The 12,550-nt window shown below is 48.8% G+C and overlaps 1 protein-coding gene across 3 annotated transcripts in view; it reads right to left on the bottom strand.

Moving 5' to 3' along the window:
* TMEM131 (transmembrane protein 131) overlaps nt 1-12,550 on the bottom strand; it is a 244,873-nt gene that overhangs the window by 86,814 nt on the left and 145,509 nt on the right. The window lies entirely within an intron of this gene.

Below are 12,550 nucleotides of genomic sequence, written 5' to 3'. Positions count from 1 at the left end.
GCTGTCACAATTCCCCTATATTCCCATGCACAAGGTCACAATTCCCCTATATTCCCATGGCACACTGTCACAATTCCCTATATTCCCATGCACACAGTCACAATTCCCCTATATTACCATGCACGCTGTCACAATTCCCCTATATTCCCATGCACAAGGTCACAATTCCCCTATATTCCCATGGCACACTGTCGCAATTCCCTATATTCCCATGCACACACTGTCACAATTCCCCTATATTACCATGTACGCTGTCACAATTCCCCTATATTCCCATGCACAAGGTCACAATTCCCCTATATTCCCATGCACACTGTCACAATTCCCCTATATTCCCATGGCACACTGTCACAATTCCCTATATTCCCATGCACACACTGTCACAATTCCCCTATATTACCATGCACGCTGTCACAATTCCCCTATATTCCCATGCACAAGGTCACAATTCCCCTATATTCCCATGGCACACTGTCACAATTCCCTATATTCCCATGCACACACTGTCACAATTCCCCTATATTACCATGCACGCTGTCACAATTCCCCTATATTCCCATGCACAAGGTCACAATTCCCCTATATTCCCATGCACACTGTCACAATTCCCTATATTCCCATGCACACTGTCACAATTCCCCTATATTCCCATGCACACACTGTCACAATTCCCTATATTCCCATGCACACACTGTCACAATTCCCCTATATTCCCATGCACACACAGTCATATTTCCCCTATATTCCCATGCACACTGTCACAATTCCCCTATATTCCCATGCACACTGTCACAATTCCCTATATTCCCATGGCACACTGTTACAATTCCCCTATATTCCCATGCACACACAGTCATATTTCCCCTATATTCCCATGCACACTGTCACAATTCCCTATATTCCCATGCACACTGTCGCAATTCCCCTATATTCCTATGCACACCCTGTCACAATTCCCCTATATTCCCATGCACACACTGTCACAATTCCCCTATATTCCCATGCACACACAGTCAGATTTCCCCTATATTCCCATGCACACTGTCACAATTCCCTATATTCCCATGCACACTGTCGCAATTCCCCTATATTCCTATGCACACCCTGTCACAATTCCCCTATATTCCCATGCACACACTGTCACAATTCCCCTATATTCCCATGCACACACAGTCAGATTTCCCCTATATTCCCATGCACACTGTCACAATTCCCCTATATTCCCATGCACACTGTCACAATTCCCTATATTCCCATGGCACACTGTCACAATTCCCCTATATTCCCATGCACACACAGTCATATTTCCCCTATATTCCCATGCACACTGTCACAATTCCCCTATATTCCCATGCACACACTGTCACAATTCCCCTATATTCCCATGCACACTGTCACAATTCCCCTATATTCCCATGCACAAGGTCACAATTCCCCTATATTCCCATGCACACTGTCACAATTCCCTATATTCCCATGCACACTGTCACAATTCCCCTATATTCCCATGCACAAGGTCACAATTCCCCTATATTCCCATGCACACTGTCACAATTCCCTATATTCCCATGCACACTGTCGCAATTCCCCTATATTCCTATGCACACCCTGTCACAATTCCCCTATATTCCCATGCACACACTGTCACAATTCCCCTATATTCCCATGCACACACAGTCATATTTCCCCTATATTCCCATGCACACTGTCACAATTCCCCTATATTCCCATGCACACTGTCACAATTCCCTATATTCCCATGGCACACTGTCACAATTCCCCTATATTCCCATGCACACACAGTCATATTTCCCCTATATTCCCATGCACACTGTCACAATTCCCCTATATTCCCATGCACACTGTCACAATTCCCCTATATCCCCATGCACAAGGTCACAATTCCCCTATATTCCCATGCACACTGTCACAATTCCCTATATTCCCATGCACACTGTTGCAATTCCCCTATATTCCCATGCACACACTGTCACAATTCCCCTATATTCCCATGCACACACAGTCATATTTCCCCTATATTCCCATGCACACTGTCACAATTCCCCTATATTACCATGCACACTGTCACAATTCCCCTATATCCCCATGCACAAGGTCACAATTCCCCTATATTCCCATGCACACTGTCACAATTCCCTATATTCCCATGCACACTGTCACAATTCCCCTATATTCCCATGCACATTGTCACAATTCCCCTATATCCCCATGCACAAGGTCACAATTCCCCTATATTCCCATGCACACTGTCACAATTCCCTATATTCCCATGCACACTGTCACAATTCCCCTATATTCCCATGCACACTGTCACAATTCCCCTATATTCCCATGCACACACTGTCACAATTCCCCTATATTCCCATGCACACTGTCACAATTCCCCTATATTCCCATGCACACTGTCACAATTCCCTATATTCCCATGGCACACTGTCACAATTCCCCTATATTCCCATGCACACACAGTCATATTTCCCCTATATTCCCATGCACACTGTCACAATTCCCCTATATTCCCATGCACACTGTCACAATTCCCCTATATTCCCATGCACACACAGTCATATTTCCCCTATATTCCCATGCACACTGTCACAATTCCCCTATATTCCCATGCACACTGTCACAATTCCCCTATATCCCCATGCACAAGGTCACAATTCCCCTATATTCCCATGCACACTGTCACAATTCCCCTATATTCCCATGCACACACTGTCACAATTCCCCTATATTCCCATGCACACACTGTCACAATTCCCTATATTCCCATGCACACTGTTGCAATTCCCCTATATTCCCATGCACAGTCACAATTCCCCTATATCCCCATGCACACTGTCACAATTCCCCTATATTCCCATGCACACACTGTCACACAATTCCCCTATATTCCCATGCACACTGTCACAATTCCCCTATATTCCCATGCACAAGGTCACAATTCCCCTATATTCCCATGCACACTGTCACAATTCCCTATATTCCCATGCACACTGTCGCAATTCCCCTATATTCCCATGCACACACTGTCACAATTCCCTATATTCCCATGCACACTGTCACAATTCCCCTATATTCCCATGCACACTGTCACAATTCCCCTATATTCCCATGCACACACTGTCACAATTCCCCTATATTCCCATGCACACTGTCACAATTCCCCTATATTCCCATGCACACTGTCACAATTCCCTATATTCCCATGGCACACTGTCACAATTCCCCTATATTCCCATGCACACACTGTCACAATTCCCCTATATTCCCATGCACACACTGTCACAATTCCCTATATTCCCATGCACACTGTCACAATTCCCCTATATTCCCATGCACAGTCACAATTCCCCTATATCCCCATGCACACTGTCACAATTCCCCTATATTCCCATGCACACACTGTCACACAATTCCCCTATATTCCCATGCACACTGTCACAATTCCCCTATATTCCCATGCACAAGGTCACAATTCCCCTATATTCCCATGCACACTGTCACAATTCCCTATATTCCCATGCACACTGTCGCAATTCCCCTATATTCCCATGCACACACTGTCACAATTCCCCTATATTCCCATGCACACACAGTCATATTTCCCCTATATTCCCATGCACACTGTCACAATTCCCCTATATTCCCATGCACACACAGTCATATTTCCCCTATATTCCCATGCACACTGTCACAATTCCCCTATATTCCCATGCACACTGTGACAATTCCCTATATTCCCATGGCACACACAGTCATATTTCCCCTATATTCCCATGCACACTGTCACAATTCCCCTATATTCCCATGCACACTGTCACAATTCCCCTATATTCCCATGCACACACAGTCATATTTCCCCTATATTCCCATGCACACTGTCACAATTCCCCTATATTCCCATGCACACTGTCACAATTCCCCTATATCCCCATGCACAAGGTCACAATTCCCCTATATTCCCATGCACACTGTCACAATTCCCCTATATTCCCATGCACACACTGTCACAATTCCCCTATATTCCCATGCACACACTGTCACAATTCCCTATATTCCCATGCACACTGTTGCAATTCCCCTATATTCCCATGCACACACTGTCACAATTCCCCTATATTCCCATGCACACACAGTCATATTTCCCCTATATTCCCATGCACACTGTCACAATTCCCCTATATCCCCATGCACAAGGTCACAATTCCCCTATATTCCCATGCACACTGTCACAATTCCCTATATTCCCATGCACACTGTCACAATTCCCCTATATTTCCATGCACACTGTCACAATTCCCCTATATTCCCATGCACACTGTCACAATTCCCCTATATTCCCATGCACACTGTCACAATTCCCCTATATTCCCATGCACACTCTGTCACAATTCCCCTATATTCCCATGCACACTGTCACAATTCCCCTATATTCCCATGCACAAGGTCACAATTCCCCTATATTCCCATGCACACTGTCACAATTCCCTATATTCCCATGCACACTGTTGCAATTCCCCTATATTCCCATGCACACACTGTCACAATTCCCCTATATTCCCATGCACACACAGTCATATTTCCCCTATATTCCCATGCACACTGTCACAATTCCCCTATATTCCCATGCACACTGTCACAATTCCCTATATTCCCATGGCATACTGTCACAATTCCCCTATATTCCCATGCACACTGTCACAATTCCCCTATATTCCCATGCACACTGTCACAATTCCCCTATATTCCCATGCACACTGTCACAATTCCCCTATATTCCCATGCACACACAGTCATATTTCCCCTATATTCCCATGCACACTGTCACAATTCCCCTATATACCCATGCACACTGTCACAATTCCCTATATTCCCATGCACACTGTCACAATTCCCCTATATTCCCATGCACACACAGTCATATTTTCCCTATATTCCCATGCACACTGTCACAATTCCCCTATATCCCCATGCACACTGTCACAATTCCCCTATATTCCCATGCTCACTGTCACAATTCCCCTATATTCCCATGCACACACAGTCATATTTTCCCTATATTCCCATGCACACTGTCACAATTCCCCTATATACCCATGCACACTGTCACAATTCCCTATATTCCCATGCACACTGTCACAATTCCCCTATATTCCCATGCACACACAGTCATATTTTCCCTATATTCCCATGCACACTGTCACAATTCCCCTATATCCCCATGCACACTGTCACAATTCCCCTATATTCCCATGCTCACTGTCACAATTCCCCTATATTCCCATGCACACACAGTCATATTTCCCTTATATTCCCATGAATAGGAGCATTCCAGTGACCACATTCATGCGGTTTGCATTCTTGCAGGTCCCGTATGTGCTGAATAGACACTCCCCCACTATTCAATGCAGAGGAGAGTCAAGTATGGCAAATATGAAAGTTGCATAAATGCGGTCACGTGAGCACCCAATCGCAAAGGGAAATAGATGGGAATCATGACAAAGTGTGCACCACCTATTGACTTTTAGGATTGTTAATTCCAATAGGTGGCACTAGAGTTCTATTCCTGGTCCTCCTTGAAGAGATAATTTGCTTATTTAAATTTCCCAGAGGAGCACTGCAAGGCTTAAAAGTCTCCTCACCATGACATGTCACTCTCCGCATGGAGAAATGTTACCCCTTGAGTCCTGGTCAGACGCCTCTCACCCAGCCAAACCAGATATCACACTTTGCACTGATGAGAGGCAGTACCCCGAAAACACCGTGACTGCAAATTGAGATTCTGGTTTGGCTTTTATGTCATGTGACAAGGCTCATTAAAGGGTCTATATTGACTTTTAGGATTGTTACTACCAATAGGTGGCACAAGAGTGCTAGTCCTCTTCCGCCCTGTAGAGACAATTTGCATATTTGATGTCCCTGAGTAGCACTGCGAGGCTTAAAAGCCTCCGCACCTTGGCATGTCAGGCTTGGCATGTCACTCTCCGCAAGGAGAAACGTTACCTTTTGGATCCTGACATGGTCTGATCATACCACCGCTCCTGGGTATGAGAGGATGCAAAAAGAGTACACAGAAAGAACAGTAAATGATTCTTTGAGGTAAAACACTGATTAAAAACACGCAGTGAAATGTTTCACCTCATAGAAAATCAGCTGTGATCCCGTGCTGTCCTGTCTGTACACTCTCATGTCCTCCCTGTACAAGAGCTTTGGTATGTGCAGACCATGTTCTAGCCCGGTCAGACACAGCAGGGGCACAATTATAAGATCTTCGCATACAAACATTTTTCTTTTCTAAAAAAAATCTAATTAAAGGAACTTATTTTCTCTATCACCTCTCATTGGGGGACACAGGAACCATGGATGTATGCTGCTGCCACTAGGAGGCTGACACGATGCACAAAAAATGTTAGCTCCTCCTCTGCAGTGTACACCCCACCGTCTGGCATTATGCCCTTCAGTTTAGCTTAGTGTCAGTAGGAGGTGGACACGGGTCTTTCATTAGACCCTTATCTACCTCAATGTGCGTCGTTTTTCTTTCAGGTTTTCCAGAGGGATATAGGGTGAACAGTCACACCTGTACTCCCACAATACGGACTATGAGTACGGCGTGTACTGCCACCCCGTATCCTCATAGATCCCTCAGCAGGACCATGATCCTAGCACACAAGCGTACTCCAAAGTCCGGTCCTAGCTCCGTCCCCCACCCACTCGCCTACCAGAGCCTGTCGGTTGCGGAGACGAGGACGTCCATCACCAGCTCCCTGGACGTCCGATACCTTCCCCATAAGGTTTGAGGTTAGTAACGGACGACGAGGGATGCTTAGGTGAGCATTCCTAGAATCTCTCCTCAAATCCGGGGTAGTCAAGGGGGGTTCCCTTGGGATTGAATTCCTTTTTGTTCAGCGTTTTCTCTCATTTCTTACGCCGCGGCATTCTCCGGCGGTCGCCATCAGGCCGGGCAGGTGTACCCAGGAGAGGGCAGGGGTCTTTGCCTGCGGCCGAGCTCTTTTCCTCCCTGCGCGGTGGCCTTATGGCAGCCGCGGTGTGCTTCTGCGGCCACATCTCTCGCCCTGCGCGGCGGCCTTACAGGCAACCGCGCTGCCTTTCCTGCAGCCGCGCTCTTTTTGTCTGGCGCGGTGGCCTTACAGGCAGCCGCACTACTTTCCCTGCAGCCGCGCTCTTTCCTGTCTGGTGCGGCGGTTTGTCAGGCTGCCGCGCTGTTTTTCTGGATCGCACGCTCAACAGATCCGGCCCGTGGCACTCTCCGGCCGGTCTCTAATTTAGACCCCGGCTTCTCCCGGGGCCTACTTCCGGCGACGCGTCTCTGCCCCTTCCCTTTTCCTCGGGCGGGCTTTTTTCCTGCCCGACCAGCATCTCTTGGCGTGCTCCGGCCATCGGCGCCATATTGGTGCTCCCGACCTACACGGACCACGCACGTCCCTTGGCTCCTCTCTCTGTGCGCTGCAGTTATGTTTCAGGCTGGCATCAGCATCTGCTTCCCAGATGACTACGTGCCCGAGGTCCCCTTGACCGGATTGCTGCAGGAGTCGCATCTCCTGACCTGAAAGGCCATCTTCCCTGGGGGACAATCTACAAGCTGGGCAGCTTCTTCCATCTGGAACCGCTTTGTCTGCTGTGAGTAGCTCTGCACTGCACTGACACTCCCCTCTGCTCCCCTGTCCCCTAACCCTCTGGCATTTTCTTCAGGGACCCTTCAAAATGTCTACCTCTAAAGGAGGCTGCTCTCGTCCTCCTACTTCTTATTCTACTTCTTCTGCCTTAGTCAAATACTTTGCATGTTCGTCTTGTAACTGCAAACTTCCCTCAGGTCAGTCCTCTCCTCTCTGTCAGGCCTGCAGCAACCCGATTGTTCCCACCGCCCAGGGTCCCCCGGCCGCTCCGCTTGAGAGTGATAGCCCCACCCCAGGCTGGGTTTCCCCTCTGTCACAATCGGTGGCGGATCTAACTTGGGTGTCTCAAACTCTGGTGTCCGTGCTGGATCTATTACCCCTGCAGACTCGGGTCACAGGAACCTCGTCCGAGTCCTCCATCATTAGCCGCAAAAGGTCCAGACAGGAACACCGGTCTGAGTCCTCTTCTCGCTCCATCTTGCTACACGGTCCTTCTCTGCGGTCGACTTCCCCTGAGTCAGGCGAGGCGTTCTCTGATGCGCCTTCGGAGGATGTTTCGGAGCTGGATTCTAATCAAATCGCTAGCATGAGGGATATGGTTCAGAATCTCATTGGAGCGATAAATCAAACCTGTGGAATCAAGGAGTCCTCTACGGTACCCGCCGATCAGGCGGTTTCATTTAGACGGGCTAAACCACCTTCCAAGTTTTTCGCTCCTCATCCTGAATTTGAGGAGATCATGACCAGAGAAAGAGAGAACCCGACCAGACGCTTTCAGAGAGGAAAGCGACTTGGTGTTTTATATCCCTTTTCTCCGGAGCTCACCGCTAATTGGACTGCTTCTCCTTTGGTGGATCCTCCAGTTTCCAGGCTGTCCGGCAACACGGTCCTTCCACTGTCCGGCGGAGCATTTCTGAAGGATTCTAACGATAGAGTCATAAAATCTTTCGCGAAGTCAGCCTTTGAAGCGGCTGCAGCTAGTCTTTGCCGGGCTTTTGCTTCCACTTGGGTTTCAAAATCCATATCCAAATGGGCCAAATGGGAGAGTTCGTCTGAGTCACTTCAGGATGGAATCCCTTCGTTCAGTAATAGCTTCCATGGAGGCTCAGGAATTTCTGGGCTCCATAGATATTCAGGACGCCTACCTCCACGACCCGATGTTCCCGGGACATCACCGATACCTGCGCTCTGTTTCCGTACCTCGACGACATCCTCATCAAGGCTCCGTCCTTTTCTCAGGCTCACGAAAGTCTGTCCATCGTCCTCGACACCCTAGCCCGTTTCGGGTGGCTGGTCAACCGGAAGAAGTCCTGCCTTATTCCTTCCCAGTGCCTCATTTTTCTGGGCATGCTCTTCGACACTCGTCAGACCATAGTCTCCCTTCCCGAAGACAAGAGCTCCATCCTTCGTTGGGACGTACGCTTGCTCCAGGGTCCTCGGCTCCTCTCCTTCCGATCGGCCATGAAGGTTCTGGAGAGGATGGTAGCAACATTGGAAGCGATTCCCTTCACCCAATTTCATTGTCGACCTCTTCAGCAGGCCATTCTGTCACAGTGGGACAGGTCTGTCTTCTCTCTAGATCGTCCGATACGACTCTCTTCCCGGGTCAAGCGGTCCCTCAACTGGTGGCTGACGTCACTCACCTCTCATCTCCCAGGGCAGGTCCTTCCTTCCAGTTCACTGGCAGGTGGTGATGACGGACGCCAGCCTGTTCGGCTGGGGTGCGGTGTTTCGCCACCTGACTGTTCAGGGTCGTTGGTCAGCGCAGGAGTTTTCTATGCCGATCAACGTCCTCGAGATCCGGGCCATCTTTCTCTCCCTTCGCCGCTGGGAAAGGATTCTCAGGGGTCTACCGATCCGAATCCAGACGGACAATGCCATATGTCAACCATCAGGAGGGGACTCGGAGCTCCTTGGCCGAGGTATCCAAGATCCTCCTCTGGGCAGAGGCAATGGTTCCGGTGATATCCGCAGTGCATATCCCCCCCCCCCGCCCGACGTGAACAATTGGGCCGCCGACTTCCTCAGCCACGAGGGTCTCGCGGCAGGGGTATGGTCCTTGCATCCAGAGGTCTTCCATCAGATTTGTCTTCGATGGGGGACTCTGGACGTGGACCTCACGGCGTCCCGAATGAACAGGAAGGTTCCTCGGTTTGTCTCCAGGGCTCGCGACCCCCTTGCAGTGGGCGTCGATGCTCTGGCCATTCCTTGGTCGCGGTTCGTGCTGCCTTGTCTGTTCCCACCCCTTCCCTTACTTCCCAAGCTATTGAAGAAGATCAAAGTGGAAGGGGTGCCGGTCATTCTGATTGCCCCGGATTGGCCCAGGAGAGCTTGGTTTGCGGAGATCGTCAATCTTCTCACGGACGCCCCCTGGCGCCTTCCAGACAGGTCCGATCTTCTGTCTCCGGGTCCGATCTGCCACCCGAATTCTCAGTCGCTCAGTTTAACGGCGTGGCTGTTGAGACCGCAGTTCTAAGAGTGTCCGGTCTTTCAGACCGGGTGATTCACACCATGATCCAGGCTAGGAAGCCCTCGTCTTCCAGGATCTACTATCATACCTGGAAGGCTTACTTCCGTTGGTGCGAGTCCAACCGCGTTTTGCCTATGTCCTTTTCCCTGCCTTCCATCTTGGCCTTCCTTCAGGCAGGACTGGATTCGGGCCTTGCTCTTAGTTCCCTGAAGGGCCAGGTTTCTGCGCTCTCTATCCTCTTTCAGAAGACTCTATCTTCTCGGCCACAGGTGAAGACCTTCCTTCAAGGAGTGGCCCATGCTGTTCACCCGTACAGGGACCCTGTGGACTCTTGGGATTTAAATCTGGTGCTGGACGTTCTGAGGGTTTCCCCTTTTGAGCCTCTCAGGGAGGTTCCCCTGTCAGTTCTATCTTGGAAGGTGGCCTTTCTTGTGGCAATCACTTCTATCTGCTGCGTTTCTGAGTTGGCGGCCCTTTCTTGCCGACCTCCTTTCTTGGTGATCCACCAGGTGGTCCTCAGGCCTCCGCCTTCCTTCCTAAGGTGGTTTCCACCTTCCACCTCAACGAGGACATCGTTCTACCTTTCTTTTGTCCAGCTCCGACTCATCCTCTGGAGCGATCGTTGAACAAGCTGGACCTTGTCAGGGCCGTGAGGATCTACCTGGATAGAACGTACTCTTTCCGGAAAACGGATTCTCTTTTCATCATTCCTGATGGCATGCGCAGAGGCCTGCCGGCTTCCAAGGCGACTATTGCTCGCTGGATCAGAACGGCAATTTTGGAGGCTTACCGGGTCAAGAACAGAGTGCCCCCTCCTGGGATAAAGGCTCACTCTACCCGGGCAGTCGGCGCCTCCTGGGCGGTGCACCACAGGGTTTCCGCCCTACAGCTTTGCAAGGCAGCAACCTGGTCTTCCATCCACACGTTCGCCAAATTTTACAAGGTCCATACCTATGCTTCGGCAGACGCCAGCCTAGGCAGAAGGATCTTGCAGGCGGCAGTGGTGAGTCCTCTGACCTGATGGAAGTCTGTTTTTTCCACCCCAGGGACTGCTTTGGGACGTCCCATGGTTCCTGTGTCCCCCAATGAGAGGCGATAGAGAAAACAGGATTTTTGGTTGCTTACCATAAAATCTGTTTCTTGGAGCCTCCATTGGGGGACACAGCACTTTCCCATGTTATTCAGTTTCTGTTGTTCTATGTTCTATGACTGTTCTCACGTTTACAGTTCTCATGTTTGTGGTTATGTTTTTCAACCTTATTATTTTTCTCCTACTGCTTTCTCACTAACTGAAGTGCATAATGCCAGTCGGTGGGGTGTACACGGCAGAGGAGGAGCTAACTTTTTTTGTGCTTAGTCTCAGCCTCCTAGTGGCAGCAGCATACACCCATGGTTTCCTGTGTCCCCCAATGGAGGCTCCGAGAAACAGATTTTACGGTAAGCAACCAAAAATCCTGTTATTCCAAGATCTATTAATTAAAATGTTCTTGGGAAAACACTTTTAAAACGATTTTCTCCTTTCAGAAAACTCTTTCATTGTCTGCAATAGCTATAAAAAACAACACGAGTGTTACCGAGATCAGCGCCTGTCCCTGTAGACCGCACGAGCCACTGAGCTCACGGACTGGCTGCACCGCTGTATACGTGACTTGACGGCAGTAATACCTTGTTTTGTAGCTACTGCAGCTTATTAAAGAAAATTTTCTGTAGGGGGATATTCCCTTTAAATTGTTGACAATGCAACATGTGTATAAATAGTACTGTGAATTTAGTGATGGCTGGGTACGTGTAGCTATGCTGTGAAAATTGCATCATTTTCATGGCAGCTCGGGCCAGTTAAGATTTGTACATTAAATATATGAAGCATCATTCCTACAACTCATACTTGAAATCAATGTGGTATTACTAGCATACACCAACACTTATTATAAGGGATAAGCCCATTATGATTCTGTGAATGAGGGGGCCATAGTACTAGTATAACACTCTGACCACCCATTGTGCAGAGAACTTTGCAGGGCTGCCCCTTCATTCTTAGGATCAGGGAGAAGTTGGTTTTTGACCAACAAGTCATCATTTTCACTACTAATGCTTAAAAGAATTAAATGCATCAAACACGGACATTTTAATGTAAAATTGTTGTTGCAATTTCCTGGCAATCATGTGTATTTATCCAGTAACAAAAAATGCTTTGTGTGCACATCCCCTGACGTGTATTAGAGGAGCGGGATTTCGGGTGCCCATTCCGTTGCTCTTTGGCAGATCAGCCACAGCAGAGTTGTCTGGCAGCAAGGGACTTAGCTGCCCCATTCCCAACGCATCCACTCGGGCCAAGCCAAGCGTGCATGTGTATGAGGAGATAGACAGCGATCTAATATGTCCAGCCTTACTAGCCTCCCTGTTTAGGTCATATACACTG

This window comes from Ranitomeya variabilis, chromosome 3, assembly GCF_051348905.1.
Source record: "Ranitomeya variabilis isolate aRanVar5 chromosome 3, aRanVar5.hap1, whole genome shotgun sequence".
Classification (NCBI taxonomy): Eukaryota; Metazoa; Chordata; class Amphibia; order Anura; family Dendrobatidae; genus Ranitomeya; species Ranitomeya variabilis.
Note: the sequence above shows the minus strand (reverse complement) of the source record. Positions and strands in the feature narration are given on the sequence as shown.